At 39.3% G+C, this 19,157-nt stretch overlaps 1 protein-coding gene and 1 pseudogene across 1 annotated transcript in view; one reads left to right on the forward strand and one right to left on the reverse strand.

Moving 5' to 3' along the window:
• Positions 1-19,157, forward strand: part of LOC144371430 (uncharacterized) — a 306,284-nt gene that overhangs the window by 26,145 nt on the left and 260,982 nt on the right. The gene's annotated exons all lie outside the window — the stretch shown is intronic.
• Positions 1,209-4,368, reverse strand: LOC101955668 (serine/threonine-protein kinase ULK1 pseudogene; annotated as a pseudogene).

Raw genomic sequence — 19,157 nt, forward strand, 5'->3', positions numbered from 1 at the left:
TTCTGCATATGTTACTTTTCCTATTGCACAAAACGTCCACCCTCCCCTTCCCACCATGTTCAAGTAGGGATGGAGGCTGGGCACTGCCCATCCTGTGGCCACAGGGCAGGACGGTGAGGAGCAGCCAACCAGAAACACCCACATTGCAGTGTGTGCCTGACAAGAGGGCTGTGCCATACCCTGGCACCAGTCAGGCACCTCCTGCCCCCCAACAACGTGGCACCCACAGCAAAGCTCAGGCCCACCCACCTTCCAGAGTAATTCCTCAAACACCTAAAATTCTCTCCTTTGAACAATGAAAAAGAAAGAACTGCAGAAAAATAAGACACATTTTAGGAGTAAAGTGTGAAAGAGGACATCTGTCCTGCATTTGGGAAACTCGGTGCTTCACACTCTCCCTAAGAGCCTTTCAGCCCATGGACAGAGTCTCCTGCAGGGCAGTGGTTCCTCTTCCTCCCAGGACCACACCAAGGGCTGGGGAGGCCATGCACACACAGGCTGGCGGGTATCCTCGTGTGTATACACCTATGTGCATATCCAGAGCTCCGGGGTGTCCACATGCGTCCACGCACATCCACATGCTCCCCACAGAGCAGGAGAGGGTTCTTGCAGTCTGCACCGTCTATGCAGCTCTCCAGGCCGTCAGCATAAACTGCACAGGTGGCCACAGAGCTGGGTGGGTGGTCTCAGAGGGATAGTTCCTATAGAGAAGGGTGGAGAACCAAGGATGCATCCTTGTTCCTGGGCAAGCGACTGGGCAGTGAGCCCTGAGGAAGAGCTTGCTTTGGCATGGACACAGCAATGCTGTTTCAGGGCCCCACCTGTCCTCATGGCTGCCCTAGGCTTTGGAGGGTGGCAGGTACCACAAACACCACCTGCTACCACTGGGAGCCTGGGCATGCCATGAGAGGCAGCCACAGGGGACCAGTTTGGAAATCCTGCAGAGGGAGGGAGCTGTCCCTGGCACCCTGAAATCCACCTCCAGCAAAGACCAGCAGGCTCTGAAGCAGGAGACACACCACATGGTGGGGCTTGAACAACATGGCTCCACTTAATGGCCCTCTCAGGGGCCTGCGGCGCAGACTCAGCACCATCAATCAGCCATGGCTGGCAGGCCTGTCCTGACAGTCTGGCCAGCACGTGGACCACACCCCGCAGGATTCGCAGAGAGGGTCCAGCCCCTCTAGCACAGCACACCAGGCAGTGGGTCAGACCCAGATGCCAGTTAAGAAGGCCGAGAGCCTTCTCTCGATGCCCAGCTTGCACTTGGCTACACTCTCAATGTCTGCCTGGTCCCTGAGCATGCGCTGCAGTCCCTCCAGCAGCAGCAATGCCTTGTGGTAGCGAGGTACATAGCCCTCCTGGTGCTGGAACATCTCATCCAGAGCAGCCAACTGCACCATCTGCACAGCGTGACTGAGGATGAGCCTCTCAGCGGTGACACCATGGATGCCATCCAGCAGCCGCTTCTTGTCCAGGAAGAAGCGCTGCAGCCGCAGGCTCAGGCCCTGACAGGACACCACCACCATGCTGGCTTTGTACAGCTCGTTGAGCCTGCGGACCACCTGCTTCACAGTAGAAGAGAGGCAGAGTTTGCCGGCCGGGATCTGGTCAATGGTGGTCTGCAGGCCCGAGGACAGGAGCTCAGCCAGTTTCAAGTACAGCACCAGCTGCTCTGTGAAGCCCCACTTGCAGCTCAGCAGGCTGATCTGGTCGGCCACCATGCTCTCCTGAAGCTGGCACTCAGGGCCCCCGGCCCCCTAGCTGGCACTGCCCTTGAGGGCAGTGATCTCCAGGACAAGCTGGAGGAAGGCAAGTGTGAAGCGCAGGCTGTGCAAGATCTCCATGTGCTCCTGCTCCATGAGCAACTTCTCTGCGAGATCAGGGGCCTCAAAGGTCACAGCCCCATCCAGGTTGACAGAGAGGGGGTCAGCAAAGCTGCAGCAATTGCCTGGGGCAAGGAGCTCAGGGACAGGCTCATGAAGGCCCTGGGCAGCAGATGACGGGCAGAGGAGCCAGTAGAGCCCACTGAGATCATCCTTGTGCGGGGTCCCTGGGGTGGTGTGGTCCAATTCAGGGGAGAATCCACAGTGAAGACTACTGGGGAGGGGCTGCTGGCTCCCCCACCCCAGGCTCCGGGGTGCAGGATCCCTCTGAAGCCAGCAGAGTGCAATCTCCATGGGCTTCTCCTGCAGGCTCTCTGTGCTGACAGAGTCAGAGGCCTGGGTCCCAAAGGCAGCCTTGAGCAGCAGGTCGGTGAGGCGGCTGGTGCTGAAGGACTGGCCAAATGGGCCCCTGTTTTCCTCGGCAGGCCACAGGCCAGAGCCCAGCTGCAGCCCCGGAAAGGGCCCCACCTCTGAAAGATCGGACATCGTTCAATTCTGTGTGTGTGTGTGTGTGTGTGTGTGTGTGTGTGTGTGTGTGGTCATCACCACATCCTGCCGGGCCAGGAGAGCCAGCAGGTTTCTGGGAGCTGGGGGACTTAGGGAAGTCTTAGGAGGGCATGGCCTTGGTGGGAGAGCCCAGGATGGGAGGCAGGGAGTTGTGCTGCATGAAGTCAGGAAGCTTGGGCGAGCCACGCAGGGACCGGCAGGGCTGTGGCAAAGGAACTGGCTGGGGAGGGCTGGCTTGTGGTGGGCTGAAAGATGCTCTCAGGAGGTCCATAGGGGCCTTGGGGAGCTTGGGCCGAACAACGTGCAAGTCGTGCAAGTCGGACAGGTTGGGGATGGCGCTGTGCAGACCGCAGCCAAGACCTGGGGCCCAAGGGGAGTGTTTGGGCACGGAGGAGCCTGGATGCAGGGACCTTCCAGCCCACATCTCAGCTCCCTGTGGGGAGGGTGTCCTACTCCAGCCCCGCCTCTCAGGAATGGCTCCAACTTGATGGCATGTAGGGCCAGCCTCCACCCAGGGACAGCTTACTGGCCAGGACAGCTTCCTCAGGGTGGGATGGAGGAGATGGGCTAGCTCCAGCAAAACCCAGGGGGCTGGTGCTGCCCAACCTGCGGATGGCAGAAGACCAGGGCGTCTGGGGTAGTGTTGGGGAGTGCAGATTCTGCTCAATGCGCTGGTAGTTGTGCACCTGGGTGGGGACTGGGATGGGCAATGAGGCTCCACACTGACTGCTAGAGAATGGGCCAGCCAGGCCAGAGGGGCTGGGGGAGCTGCTGCAGGTGGGAGATGGGGTCCGGCTGTGGCTCTCCAGGCTGACAGAGGCCACCAGGGAACTCCCACTACACAGCAGACTATCCGGTGGGGGCTTAGCACAGGCCACCTCAGCCACCACGTCCCCTGAAAACTGGGCTGGGACCATGACGAAGTTGTCTGTGTCACAAGAGTCCTTGCTGCTGCCAGCAGAGTCCCAGGAGCCGTGTAGGAAGCCGGCTGTGTCCGCTGGAGAGGTGAGCGTCTTCTGCATGTGGGGCATCTTCCCTAGGGATGGCAGGAGACAAGATGAGAAGTGGAGCTACTCCTGGAGCTGCTGCCAGACCCTGAGCTCAGGTAAGAGGGCACAGGCACCAGCGGGGACTTAATGGAGGCACTGGCGTCCAAGAAAGGGTGACGAAAAAATTCCTTGAAGTCCATGCGGTCTTTGTGGTTGCTCTGCAGCAGAGCCAGGAGCAGCTGCTTCAGGGGTGCCAAGGTCTCCCGGGGGATGATGGGCACAAGAGTGTTCTTCTTCTCCTAGAACAGGTGCAGATCCTGAGGGATGCTGGCCTGGAACGGGGCCTTGCCAGTCAGGCACTGGTACACGATGGTGCCGCTGCTCCACAGGTCTGCCTTCCCATCGTAGTGCTGGGACATGATGACTTCAGGGGCCATGTACATGGGAGAGCCCCAGAGCGTGGCTGCCATCATGTTGCTCTGGAGGTACCGGGTGAACCCAAAGTCAGCGATCATGACGCGGATGTGATTGGGATTCTCACGGCGCCCCCCAGGGTTGGACAGCAGGATGTTCTGGGGCTTAAGGTGGATGATGCCCTTGCTGTGTAGCAGCCGCATGGCACCTGCAATCTGCTGCAGGAAGAGCCTGATGGTGTCTTCGCTCAGGGTCCCCATGGTGTGCAGGTAGTCAGCCAGGTCCTCACCATTACAGTACTCCATGAATAGGTAGACGGAATTGGCCATCTCCTGGAAGTTATACAAGGCCACAATGTTCTCATGCTTCAGTTCCTTGAGTATTTTTATTTCCTTCCCCAGCAGTTTCTGGGACTTGGCCAGATTCTTCTTTTAATACACTTGACTGCGACCTCCAGGTTGTGCTTGAAGACCACCACAAAGGCGCCGTGGCCGTCTCCTTGGGGGAGCCGTCTCCTTGCGGGAGAACTCGAACCTGCCCATGATCTCCCTGCCGCCACGTCCGGGTTCCATGGAGCGGCGGGGCGCGGGAGCGCGGGGCTCAGGCAGAGGTGAGGGCCACGGCCTGAACTGGCAGGCGGGGCAGGGTCCCAGCCCCGCGGGGACTATTACCCTTGCTGCATGCTCCCTTGGCGTCTGCTGCGGCGCCCTCCCGATGCTGGCAATCCGAACCCACTCGCACTCCGACTCGGGTCTGGCTCTGACTCGAGCCTCGACCCCTCTCTGGCGTAGACTAATACTGCTATTTTCAACTTAAAAATCTGCAACCTATTTCGCATTCTCTTCTAGGTAGATGTCAGAAATATTTTGCCAAATTCCAAATATTTCTGTTGACTTTGTAAATTGTATAGCTTTATAGAGGAAATGACATTTATTCTACACTGTGAAACTAGTTTGCAGTTATGTGCAAAACTTTCTAATTGTTCAAATGTGGACTTTCTTCTTTTAAAAAAGTTTTCATCTTAGTGGTAACCTTGAGACAATTGACATTCATGACTATTACCAATGTCAAACATGAATTCAGAATCACTGATAATATAACCCATTTCAAACTGCTAATTTAATTAAAAATCAAAAAGTAAATATGTACCTTCTCCTACACATTAAAGATATCTCTGTGACTTGAGTTGGTACTATTAAGCTATTTTTAGTTGATGTTTATTTATATGAAAAGGTGTGCTAAATTTGTTATCAAAAAGCACAATAGGTGACCATCATCTACTTTGGAATACACACAAAATTTGTATAAACTGAGTGCATTCTTTGTTTTTGTTCTAAGTACATTCTTAACAGAATTTAGTGCAGTCATCAAATTTATCTTTTATAATATAGCTCTTATTATATTTTATAAGAATTCATAGCCAGGAAAACAATGCTTATGACATAATATTGCAGAGCTTAGTGCTTGATAGAAAAATTATAATTTCAGTATAAATATTGACTGAAATATGGGTTTAACTCAAATAAGAAAGATTCATACAGAATAAAGAAATGAAAACAAGGCTTATATATGATGTATATTAGCCTCAAAACATTCAGAACAGACATTTGAAAAGAAGCTTTTAGGTCCTTTTATCAAGTGAGGCATTCAACAACAATCAGATTGATAATGATAATAAGATTTTTACCTTACCCCACACAAACAACACACAAAAATCAAAGGCTATAAGACTTCTCAGATTAGTACTTTTAACAGTGTTTAGGTACAATGGACAAAGTCTAAAAATGTAACCAGCTTAATTGGGTAATAAGCTCAGGTGGATGCTTCTTGGAATAAACACTTTAGATGGTCTCAGTTCAAAATCTTCACCCATCCTCTGTGTAAAATCAAACCCTTCTTTAGCGGAAGAACAAAAAAAATTATAGCCCTGGGAAGAATAAGAAATCAGAATAAGAAAAAAAGTAATAGAGGAATAAATAGAAATTTATGGTGTTTAGCACTTTTCAACATAAGTGTGTTGATTGTTTTTATGATCAGTGCAAGTTGTAAAGATTTTTGTGTAATAAAAATATTGAAAATTTTAAATGATTTAGTATACTTGATTTTCTTTTTTATATTTAAAGAGTTTGAATCTGTATTTATGACAGAATATTAGAAAAGCCTAATGTGTTATGTGAATATTGTTATTAATTGTGCAAATGATATGTAGGATTTGGTGAAAAGTTTACTTTTATGAATTATACATTCCATGTTATCCAGAAGTCAAATCATACTGGATTGTTTTCATTGTGATAGACCATAGACATAAATATACTTATTAACATACTATAATGTGTTTTTAACTAATTTTTATTGTTATTATTATCAGGAATTGAACCTAGGGGGTGATTTACCACTGTATTACACCCCCAGCCATTTTCACTTTTTTTTCATTTAATTTTGAGATAGGATGTAGCTAAATTGCTTAGGGTCTTGTAAATTGCTCAGGCTGGCCTCAAACTTGTAATTCTCCTGCCTCAGCTTCCTTTAGAAAATAGAAATCCTTTCAAGGAAGAACAGAATGTTTAAAATAGAGATTTTAAAATATTGACTAATTCAGCAAATTGACTATATATTTGTAACACTTGACAGCAGCATAAATCAATGCCAAAACTCATACCTGGACTTCTTTGGTCCTTTCTTCCTTCTCACCCTCTTTTCCTCCTTCTTTCTTCCCCTTCTTTATTTCCACTATCTAAATCTAAATCTATTACATATTTTTGATAAACATTCTTAGAAAAGTCCAGAAGCATGGAGATAATTGAAAATAAGCATTGCCTTATCATCATTCCCAGCATCAAGCAACACATTTCTTTCTTCAAAGACCAAACTGTTAAAGGCTAAAACACCAAGTTCATTTTTTTTCAAAGAATTTTAAACTTTTGCAGTCATCTGAATCATTGCCAAACACCCTTGTTAATTTTGAAATTTTCATGTTTCACTTGGAGGATGGAAAGAACAAGTAGTTATATAGAAATATCCTAATTCCAAACTTTTTTTAAAAAAGCAGTGCTGAATTAGTATTAAATACTACCACACTTAAAAGACAACTGATAAAAATTTCAATATTGAAGATCATAATTTAGAGTAATGGATTGAGAAAAACATAGTTTTTTGTTGTTTCAGAGTGGTTTATTTTTACCCATTATCTCTTTAAACTATGAGATTGACATTATCATCATTCTCTTTCACACAAGGAAACAGGATGAATAATAGTTGGTAGCTGGATTCAAAATAGTTGGTAGCTGAATTCAATCACATGGCTAATGACTTCTCAGGGACTTGAAAAAAGCACTTCTGATTCCACACCATTTTCATTACACTAAATTTTTGGTATTAAAATGCAATACAAGGTGTTTGTTACTGTGACAGAAAGATCCCTTCTTTCCAATAAAAATATATAAGCCACATGATCACATGAGAAATGCACACTTGATGATAATGACAATAAAACATATGGTTCTCCATCATATTCAGTAAAAGCTACAATTCCAAGTGCTAATGACGAGTTTTTGAAAGTTTCTGAGTTCAACAAAGAAATATTTCATCATTACCTGATCAAACCAGAGGCCTGAATTGAGAGCTATAGTTCATCAAGTACTGTGGGGGGTTCTTTGAAAACCTGCAGCACTACCAGCATGTCTCTGACTTAAAAATATATAGATTTAATTGGGGAGAAAAAAATATGAACTGGAAGTGATAAATAATACTAACATGGCTGATGTAGAGTGAACATGAGGTTAGTCATTTTGAAGATCATCAATATGGAGATGATAGTGAGATGCAGGATAAGAGAAGAAATGTGATTTTCAGTGTTGACCCTGAAATGTTCAAACTCATCTGCAGAAGCAATTGGTAATAATGGCCATCTTCTAAGACTGAACCAAATCGCTTGCTTGGTCTCTGATATCTAATTTTATGTATGGAAAAAAAGACACAACTTGGAAAGAAGGTGAGCCTTTTCCTTCTTACAACTTATGAAGAGGCTACATGACCAAGAGGAGGATAGTCATCTGCATGTTTTCCTGAGCTATAAAAAACAACTGGGTTTGTTTGGTTATTGCATCACAGAGGGGCAAAGATTTTATTTAGAGTAAAAGGGGTAAGAGTTTTCCTAAGGCATGCTTCCTCTGCTTCTCAAACCCAAATGTTCTTGAAGATCCTGGAGATCCTGCTTAAAAAAAAAAATCCCAACTTAAAAAAATTAGCTGTGGTGCAGGCTAAGACTCTTATTGAGAGTCCTTTGGGTATATACCAAGGAGAGAGAGAGAGCTGGGTCAAATGTTAATTCCATTCCAAGTTTTCTGAGGAATCTCCCATATTTATTTCTATAGTGGTCACTCCAGTTTTCAGTCCCACTAGCAATTTTTCAGTGTACCTTTTCCCACATATCCTTGCTAACATTTGTTGTTATTTGTATTCTTGATCGCTGCCATTCTGACTGGCATGACAGGGAATCTCAGCATAGTTTTAATTTGCATTTCTCTAATTACTAGAGATGTTGAACAATTTTTTATATATTTTTTGACCATTTGTATTTTTTCTTCTGTGAAATGCTCATTTAGATTCTTTGAACATTTATTGATTGGGTTATTTGGTGTTAAGGTTTCTGATTTTTTTATACCCTGGATTAATGCTCTATTTGAGGTGGATGAAGTAAAGATTTTCACAAATTCTGTAGATGTTTTAACATTCTTGATTGTTTCCTTTTCTTTGAAACAGTGTTTTAGTTTGATACCATCTAGTTTACATAGACTCTTGATTTTACTTTTTGCACTCATTTAGGAGGCTCATTGAGAGAGTCAGTTCCTAAAACCAACATAATGGAGAGTTAGACTTATCTTTTCTTCTAGTAGCTGTATGGTTTCTGGTCTAATTTATAGGTCTTTGATGCACTTTGAGTTGAGTTTTTTGCAGGGTAAAGATTGGGGTTAAATTTAATTCTGATACACATGGATTTCCAATTTTTCCAGCATCATTTGTTAAAGAGGCTCTCTCTTTTCTTCAATGTATGTTTATGATATTTGCCAGAAAAAAAATGAATGGATTTGGAGACTATTATTCTAAGCAAAATAAGTAAATCCCTCAAAACCAAAGGTCTAGTATTCTCTCTGATATGTAGATGCTAACACACAATAAGCAGGGGAGGGGATGAATACAATTTCAGTAGATTTGACAAAGGGAAATTAACAGAACAGAGGGGGAAAGGAATGGAAAGACAGCAGAATGATTCTGACATAATTTTCTATATACATATTGGAATATATCACAGTGAATTTTTACATGGTGTACAACACAAAGCTTAGATCCTAATTTGAATAAGTTGTTTGTATAAATAAGTCCAGTTATACTCTACTGTCATGTATAACTACAAAGAACAAAACAAAACTCTCCTGTTGCTGCTGGTCCACTTGCCAGACTTTAAGGAGAAAATCCCTAGGATAAAAGGAAGAGTCATCTGAGAAGTTTCAGGTGTGGAAGCAGGGTAGATTGGAATGAAAAGTGGATTCAGAAAGAGACACAGAAATAAAATGTTTGTTGTAGGAATTGAAGCATCCACATGGAAGGAAGAATCTGAGATGGAATGGCTGAGAATCTGTGATGATAAGCTTCAGGGTGTCTGTATCAAAAGCTGAAATAGTAAGATAGTTTTAAAATGTAATGCTGCAGTCTCTTTCCATTTAAAGGACAATGGTTATTGTCCTTGAAACTTAACCACACAATAATCTATTGCTATTACACTTATGAACCTATCTGGAAAGATTTGTAACATGAAGCAGGACAGCCTATTTCACTTAAGAAAAGGGAACTTCAATAGCTTATTTGGGCCTACTTCTGTTTCTAACTTAGGTCAAAATATTTGCTAGTAAGATAGTTTTAAAACTTAATGCTGCAGTCTCTTCACATTTAAAGGACCTGTGTCTTAATGCTGCAGTCTCTTCCCATTCTTACTGTAGCTCTTTCACTCATTTTCTGCCTGGTGATAACACATTTATGAGGTAGAGTGTGAAACTTCAATATAACATTTTTAGTGAATTTTTATTGTTCTTTGAACATATTCTATATCCACTTTATAGCTTGGACCTTTACTTAAGACAGAATTTCATTTCTGCCACTTCCTAGAACTTGAACTTGATGGATGATGCATAAAATATGGGTCTTAATTTCTAGAAGCCAGAATTGATACCAATAACTCTACGTGAACATATGCAATCTCAGGCACTACACTAAGGTTGTTAATTATCGTATTTAATCTTTATTACACAATTGCATGGGAAATTTTATTATATGAATAGAATAATATTCAAAATATTCTATTATTATGGTCATTGGTATATGGATGAGGCATTTGAGCACAGAAAAGTTTGGAAAGTTGTCCAAGGTCATAGAATTTTTGGCAGGTCTAGTAGTTATAATTTGATTTCTAAAATCCTGAATCCAGAGCTCATGCACTAAATGCCTTTCTATACTTGGAATGAAAGAAAGAAGATGGAAAAAAAAACAACATTAAGCAAGTAAACTAACACAGAGTGTCATTGTGTAGGTTTGTCTTAAAACACTTGAATGCTAAAAAGGGCCAATAGGAAACTAGGGAAGATGTCATAAAGGAAGTCACTCAAATTGATAGCAGCATAATGAAGCAGCACATAGAAAAGCAATTAAAACAAGCACATAACATGAAAAGGGAAATCGAAGCAGTGTAGTGGCACACACCTGTAATTTCAGCCACTGGAGAGGTTGAGACAGGATAATCATAAGTTCGAGGCCAGCGTCAAAAACTTAGCAAGACCCTGTCACAAAATTTTTAAAAAAGAATTAAAAATGGGGATGTGGTTTGTAGCTCAGTGGCAAAGTGCCAAATTCAACCTTCTATAATAATAAAAGGGAGGAAATTATTTACTGTTACCACTTGTGGAACCAGACAGCATAAGTTACAAGAAAGGTTTTGCCCTAGCAAATATTTTGATACAAATTTGGAACAAAAAAAGCCATTTCCCTTTTCTTAAATGAAACAGGCTGTCCTGGTTCATATTACAAATCTTTCCAGATAGGTTCATAAAAGTAATAGCAATAGATTGTTGTGTGGTTAAGTTTAAAGGACAATGACCATTTCTCTTGAAGTGGGAAATTATTCAAAAATGATAGAGTAAAGCCATAAAAGACTCTGATTCAGTTGATACCAAATCAAACTATAAGGGATGTTTTGGTATCAAGGTTTACCTGGACTTTCCCTGGCAGAAAATCTGTTATTAAGATATATTAACTTGGCTGTAGAAGAAGGAGTTCTACCAGTTCTTGGGGAATCACGACTAACAGTAATTCAGTCCTCCTGGGATCTTGGCAGAAATCAAGCAGTACTTCACAATAGCTGTGAAATATGCATGGGACACCTCTACAAATTGTCAGTGATGAATGACCAATGGGACCATTGGGCTTTCATTTAGTTGAAAGGGCTTTAACCAACATTGGACACCTGTGAGTATGGCAAGGTATTTTGGGGATAGCAATGACTATTTTTGATTCTTTAGTCATAGAGCCTCAAGTTATATTTATCGGTTAGAATAACTGAAACAAGATGACTCTGGCATTTCAAAATGTTATTGAATTTGGGGGATTGGTTTTTTAAATTTTTTTTTAAATCTCAAAGCCAAAGTCTTCACTTTGTTTTGAGTCCAAGGAAGCTACTATAATATTTAGCTTGACACTGATGTTTAATGTAAAGGCTGAAATAAATGAGTTCATGTTAACTTTGCTAACTTGCCAAGTGCTACTACCTTCTCCAGATGAGTTGGATTGCGTGGAGGAGTAATTTGTGGAGGAAAGGGACACTAGGGATGTGTGGTTTGTTTTAAACTGCATGGCTGGGCTTCCAAGGCTAGAGTTCAACTCATTGTTATTCATATACTCCTGGCTAGTGGCATCTTCATTAATTCCATTGGAAATCAAAAAGAGTATGCATGTCCTTATTTGTTAAGTGACTTGATTATTCAATGGCAGAATTACCTATTTTTCAATTTGGGGGAAGATTGAGAAAGCATTTGTAGTAGCTATAAGATAATAGGTACTGAATACACATTCAGAACATACTTATAAATTTATTTGATTTATTCATGTCATTGCCTTCTTTCCTAATGTTTATCCCTACGTGCATTAAATGTTCCAGCTGGTAGAAACTTTTCAATATATCCTGCCTTCTCTTTTGGTTTCAATAAACTGGTTCATTATTTCAACAAATACATCCAAACAATGTTTAGGCCTCTACTTATAAACGCCCATATTTTAGATTTTATCACTCAATCAACAAATGTATATTTAGCTTCTACTTTGAGGTCTAGAATTTTATAGACTTTCTGACGAACAAAATATATAAAGGGTATGGTCATGATGTATAAATAATCTCAGTCCTGAGAGGAAGTAAGGCTTTCACATATGCTGTAAATCAGCATTTTCCAAAGTGTGTACTGTGAAATAGTGGTGAGTTTTGCAAGATATTCTTGAACAAAAAAGTTGAGTAATGCCAGGTTAACCATTCTTTTTGAATTATAGGACCTCAATAACATTTAATATCTTGTGATTTCTATAAAAATCCACTGGTATTGGGGAAATTATATTATACAGTGACCAAGAAACACTTATTTTACTAGAATGCTTGTTTTCATTTATCAGAACTCTAGTATTCCAGAAAACTCATTTTGGGAAATGATGTAAGGTCTGGGATTCAAAACCACCAGTGCATTTATCATTTTTCTGCCACCAAACAATTATGGGGCATTAACTATGTTGCTTAAATTTTCTGTGCCTCTGTTTCTTCAAATTTTAAATAGAGGAAGTAAGACCAAGTTCCACTATCCTCTGAGTACTGCAGAAGAGAGGAGGTAGTGGAGGTAGAAAAATGAATGTTAAAGTAATTTTGAAAAGTTAAATTTGTATATAATTGCATGACCTTGTATGTGAACTGGAAGAAAATAATAGAGGATTTATAAAACTAGTTTAATGAATGATTTCTGCTGAAGGATTTCCTGTGATGATCATGAAAACAATGCCTTTTCATAAAACATAAAAAAAGAATATCTAAGAATTGTCAGGAAAGAATTATAATGCTTGTACATTTATCAATGTCTGCATAAAAACGATTCTGTTTTCTAAACTATTCTTTGGCAACTTGATAGAAAACATTCAGAAGCAGATGTACAAGAGTCCCCAAATAGTTTCATGTAAATTATGGTGAATTTATATAGAACAACAGCTAAATATTAAATTTTGCCCCAAATGCTTTTGTTAGCCACCCATCAGACCAAAAATGCTTTGTCAGAATATCAGAACAACTTCCTGAGCCATGTGAGGCCCATAGACTCTATAGTTCATTCTATATTTTATGAAAATTATAATCTCCAACCTAAATATACAGTAGAGGTTTTTTTCCATTTTTGTATGACTTTCTTCCCCATATCAATATTCACTATTAAGAGAATTGGGGAATAAAATGTGAAAGATGTGAGCTACTTTTTTTCTAATTCTATGTGTTTGTGGAAAGTAAAATATAATCACTAGTCATGTAGTCATAAATATAACATTATCCCTATAATAAAACTTGCCTTAAATTATAATCGGTTTCACATTTTAAGGATTTTAAGGATAGTCTATCTTGTCATCAGTTGGTATAACATTTTTGAAAAGCAATTTGATCTGTGTAATTAGGAGCCAAAAAACTTTGGTTTTTTGTGAACCATGTTTCTGTGTTGTGTATGTGCGTATCCTGAAAATTTATGTCCTACATAAGAGCAAAGGATAACTGCTTAAATACATTTATTATAGTACTAGTTACATTACCAAAAGTTGGAAAACAATGGAATTCCCAAGGACAGAGTGTATTTTTGCTTGTTGTTTTTTGTTTTTCTTGGGGTACCAGAGATTAAACTCAGGGGCACTTGACCACTGAGCCACATCCCCAGCCCTATTTTGTATTTTATTTAGAGACAGGGTCTCACTAAGTTTCTTAGCTCCTCACTGTTACTGAGAGTGGCTTTGAATTCATGATCCTCCTGCCTCTGCCTCTCCTGTCTCAGCATTCCCAGCTGCAGAGATTACAGGCATGTGCCACGGATCAAGCAGATAGAGTGTTTTATGTGATGCAGTTTTCTTCAGTTTGGTCAACAATAAAAAGACATTAAAAATGATAGTCATACAAATTATTATAATACTCAAAACTATGCCAGTATCTATGTTGATGTGTCTTTCCAGAATCAAACTGGCACTTACCCATATTCACAGTTATGATACTATTCATATATAGAGGATAAGGTGAAAACTGAAGATAGTTACTTGATTTAAGGTAAGAGTCACAGGTAACTTTTCCTTCCATTCTTCCTTCCTTCCTTCCTTCCTTCCTTCCTTCCTTCCTTCCTTCCTTCCTTCCTTCTCTTCTTTGTTACTCCCTCTGGTATTATTAAATACTATTTATAGAATAAATCATATTTAATAAAAATTAGGATAAATGAATCTATGATATTTTCCCTCTTTGAAATGTCTTTATCAAGAAGTTTCTATTATGTTTATACGTAAAATGAAAGATTGATTAGCCGAATAATACCATACCTTAAAAAACCTTTCACATGAAATACTATTAGAGAGATGTGGTGGCACATGCCTATAATCCCTGTGACTCTGGAAGCTAAGACAGAAGGAAAACAAGTTCAAGGCCAGGCTTGGCAACTTAGAAAAACCTGTCTTAATATAAACTGTTGGTGATGTTTCTCATGGTATAGTGCCCCTGGGTCTAATCCCAGTACAAAAAAAAGAAAGAAGAAAAGACAAGAAAACAAACATAACAAAATTCTAAATATTGAGATAAATATGCAAATATTTTTATTTTAATTAGTCATATAATTGTTTTCAGTTTTCATACTAGGATCTCTAAGATCTTTTGATTAACAAAAGGAAGACATCAAAAAACTCTCCACACACTATGGAGAAGCAATCAATGAGACAAATTGTTCCCAAATTCACTGCTCCAAAGAGTACATAATATCAAATTAAATTGAATAATACAATAAATCCAATTATCAAAAAGGAGTTTACAGAATAATTATATTTTAAATGATACATATTTTCCAGGCCAACCAAAATATTTTCAGTCTAAGAACTATTGGAAAAAATATTTTGAAGGCCAAATTCCAAACATCTGTTAACATGCTGTGTATCAAAATTTTCTAATTGTATGTGGTTATTTTATATTTTATTAGAAATTCCCAATTTAAAATCAAGAATGGCATAAAATATTTACTTGGAGATACAGCAAAGTCCTGGGTTCTAAACCCAGTCTGGCATAGTCTATCTCATTGCCCATGGCTCACATCACATATCTCTCTGCAACTTGTATTCTGTGACAAAGAATTCAAACCGAATACAATCTCCTTTTAGGCATTTGGATTTCCAGTATTCACTAAGAGAACTTAAAAAATGAAAACTTTATTTGTTTTGGTTCTTCCCATGGATGAAGCAGATGATTATATACTTAGTTCATAGAAAGGACCCAAAATTATCTTTTTAAAAATAGTTTTAGAACTTCACAGAATTGTGGCATGTTATTTTCTGAGAGAAATCAACTAAATTGTATTAGATATACAATTATTAGATATGCTGACTATGTTATTTATTCTTATATCTTTTCTTTCAGGATTTTAAGGCCCTGAGGTCCCCAGTATAAATATAGACCATCAGTAGAAAAATTATAGTTCTGTGGTATTTGGGGAAATGGAATTTAATAAGAAATGTGATTAGAAAGAAGTTGGTGCAACAGGACAACACAAATATTTCAAAATTTTGCATTTACTAACCTTTTTCCAGTCTTCAAGCAAAGTAAAAACAGAAGTCTGATTGTTTTGAGGGATAGTCTCTGAGCAAAAAAAAAAAAAAAGTGAATTAGAAATTTTGTAAACATTAAAGTCTTTCGAGGACCTACAAAGCCAGAAAGATACACTGAATTAGGTAAATTACCTCCAACATAAAATCACATTATTCTGTCCCTGACTAAAGTTATCCCAAATATATTTTTCTTCTCAATTTCATGAAATTGTGTTGTAGAGACGTTACCACAACTTGCTTTTTTTTCCAACTTGGCTTCCTGATAAAGCAAATATTCCATTTCACCTTAAATGACTGTAATAGTAAATGCTTCATTGGCTTTGAAGAATAGTCTGATGTTTATGAAAATTTAGCAATTATTCCCCAGCTGAAAGGGGTCTTATTGTTTTCTTTTTCTAATTCTCTATAGATAAAATTCTCTAGTACCCCAATAAAAATAATAACTTACTATAAAATTTTATTTCTCCAATATCCTCACATAAAAGATTTAGCTGGGCACAAAAGAATCAAAGAACTCATTAAATTTTTAAGGTTTCTCCGTTTATGCTTCAAATTCCTGTTTATTATATAACTTCAATTTTAAATTCATCTAAAAACCAAACCAGGAAGTCAACTGAAAACTCTAGTTCTGTTCACTAGAAAAGTTTCCATAAAACACGTAAATGCCTTTAATTGCTCCAGCACTGCTATTGACTTGTATTGGAAAAAAAAAATTAGTAAGGTGAAATCCCATTACCCATCAATTCTTCTGTTTAAACAGATGCATAGAAGTCAATTTGGATCACTTATAGCTTATTGGTTTCCTTTCTGGTTGGCTTAAATAATTCAGGAAGAATGTTTCTTTCTAAATGACTTTATGTGAAAATTCTAAAATTTACCAAATAGTTATGCAGTTTTCAAAGTTTCCAACTCCATGTATAATAGTTCAGTTAATAATTTGCACAGAAGAAAATAAACAGCAAGAGATTATTACAGTTATGAAACATATACAGTTGTTTAAAGGGTTAAATTTTATAGAAAACTATATCAAATTCGCATTACAAAAAGCAGATTTTAAAATTCATATTATACAATAATTATGTTTTTGTGCAAATAGATATTTATACAAACTATGTAAGTGATAACATAATGAGTGGTTTTGTTATTATTTTTTTGGTTCTAAATTCTAAAACTTATGCATTTATGAATTAAAGTATTCACTTTTAGTTATCTATAAAAAGTATTTATAAAGCAACTAAGTTCATTACAATAATTGTGAATTTTTACAGCTACTTTATGTTTCTACTAGATAGTATAGTCTTGAAAAAATTGCAAAAACAGGTTAAGGACAGAAAAGTAAAATTTTTACATATGAATCAAAAGGGTATTTTTTTTTCTACTTTTGTAACTTCCAAAAATGCTTGTAGTTTTTTTCAAACATAAACTTCGCATTTCAATTCTAATGAAAATTATGACTTTAAAATATCTTACAGAAATAACTTATAGAAACATTGTAAGATAAGTATCATATATTTAACATCAAAATAGATTTTGATCAGATTCACCTGTTGTCAACATTTGCTTTATCACTTGCTCTCTGGTCTCTTTCTCTTCTCCTCTGAACTATGTTAGCAGAAGTAACCTACATGCTGTCCTTTTACTTCTAAGCATACAATGTATATTTCACAAAGATATCCCACATATTCACAGAACAGCTATCAACTTCGAAAAATTTCACTTTCACATAGTACTTTATAGTCTGAATCTCAATTTTGTCATTTGTGTTAAAAGTCATCTTTATATATACTGAACTGTTCATTTATGCATTAGGATGCTGCCTTTAGTCCTTCAGTAATGTTAAAATAAAAACAATCATATGAAACTTTCTGTGATAAACATAGTGAAGATGTGGAAGATGTCATCAATGATATTCCAGATATTCCAAGGTGTTGCCTTTGCAAAGGGTCATAGCAAAACTTGGATTGAATCTTCAAACCAGAAGTAGCTGCATGTTTTCTGAATATTCATGCATACAGAGCATGTTTTGATGCTTATTTTGGCTACCAAGAAATCTAAAGCCAGAATTAGCTCGCAAATCTGGCAGGAATATATGGTGCTTTGTTTTGCTTTGTGCTATCAATAGGGGACAGACAGATGTAAGTGGTGGGAACACAAAATCAATGGAATAATTCTATAAAATGGGCCCACTGTGTTGATTCCCCCATACATTCTTTTCTCAGAAGTAATTTACTTACAGCCCTGCCTGCCTTAAGTGGACAGGATAAGTCACATTCCTCAGTAAAATACCTGTTACCTAAATAATGTTGATAAGAGAAACACAAGTTACCCTGATGGAGGAAATTTTGTGATCCTTTTCATAGGCTAGATCCCAAAACTCAAAAGAGAGATAAGAATAATTCCTCTTAGCCATAAAATCTGTAAGAATTTGTGGTTAAGAATTCAATTAGAACTGGTCAGCATAGGTAAAAGTGACCTAGAGTTGTCATGGCAGTGGGGACTTGAACGTCTGATGTCATCTTGCTGTCAGTCAAAAGTCAAAAGATGGATCTGTGTGGGGACTCTCTGGAAATTTCTCTGGGATCCCTAATAAACGTGGAGTACACCAGAGGCTTTCTGTACCTTTCCTCTCTGAGAGGACACATTCTCTCTATATATAGTGTCCTTGAAGAATATAATAAATAACATTCCCCAAGACAGCCCCCAAGAAGAAAGGAGGACACAGTGGCCAGGAAGGAGGGAGGTGGTGAAGAAGACACAGGTTCATCCCTTCCCAGTGGCAATGGATCCTGAAAGGAGGAGGTGGGTATTAGGCACTGGGCCCTGAACTTTCACCCTTTCCCATTTCCAGTGAGTTTCGGAAGGAAAAAAAGCAAAATTGAAGCTCTGGGTAACAGTGGATCCAGGGGGAAGAAGATAAGCAATGAGTAGCAATTTCTGGGCTTTTATCCTTTCCTAGTAACATTGAGTCCTAGAGAGGAAGGCAAACAAATGAGCTCTCTATTCTGAATGTTTATCCCAGTAACAGTGAGTTTTGAGCTTTTACAACCATTTCCTTGGGTTAGAATGAGTTTTGAGCTTTTATAGCTGTTTTACTGAGTTAGATTTTAATCTGCACAACTAGTTTCCTTTTGGCCAAGACTACTTCTCCTCCATCTTATGATTAATTCACACTAAACATTCTGCTAGGATCAACTCTCACTAAGACCCCTCTTGTAACCAGTTGTGCCATGTTCTCCCCTGACAATGTGCCATGTGCCATTTTGCTGACACTTAGTAAAGACAGCTGTTGATTCATTTGAGGCCACTCCTGTCTCAGTTATTTGTGCATACAGTTCCCTTTTCCTTTTCCTATCCTTTCAATAAACTCATTGCCTGTTACTCTGAGTGACATATCTGAAATAATTCTAACTTGATCAAAAGAATTAGGGTTTGAGGGGAGGTGGGGACCTTCAGGCTG

The sequence above is a fragment of the Ictidomys tridecemlineatus genome, chromosome 16 (assembly GCF_052094955.1).
Source record: "Ictidomys tridecemlineatus isolate mIctTri1 chromosome 16, mIctTri1.hap1, whole genome shotgun sequence".
Taxonomy (NCBI): Eukaryota; Metazoa; Chordata; class Mammalia; order Rodentia; family Sciuridae; genus Ictidomys; species Ictidomys tridecemlineatus.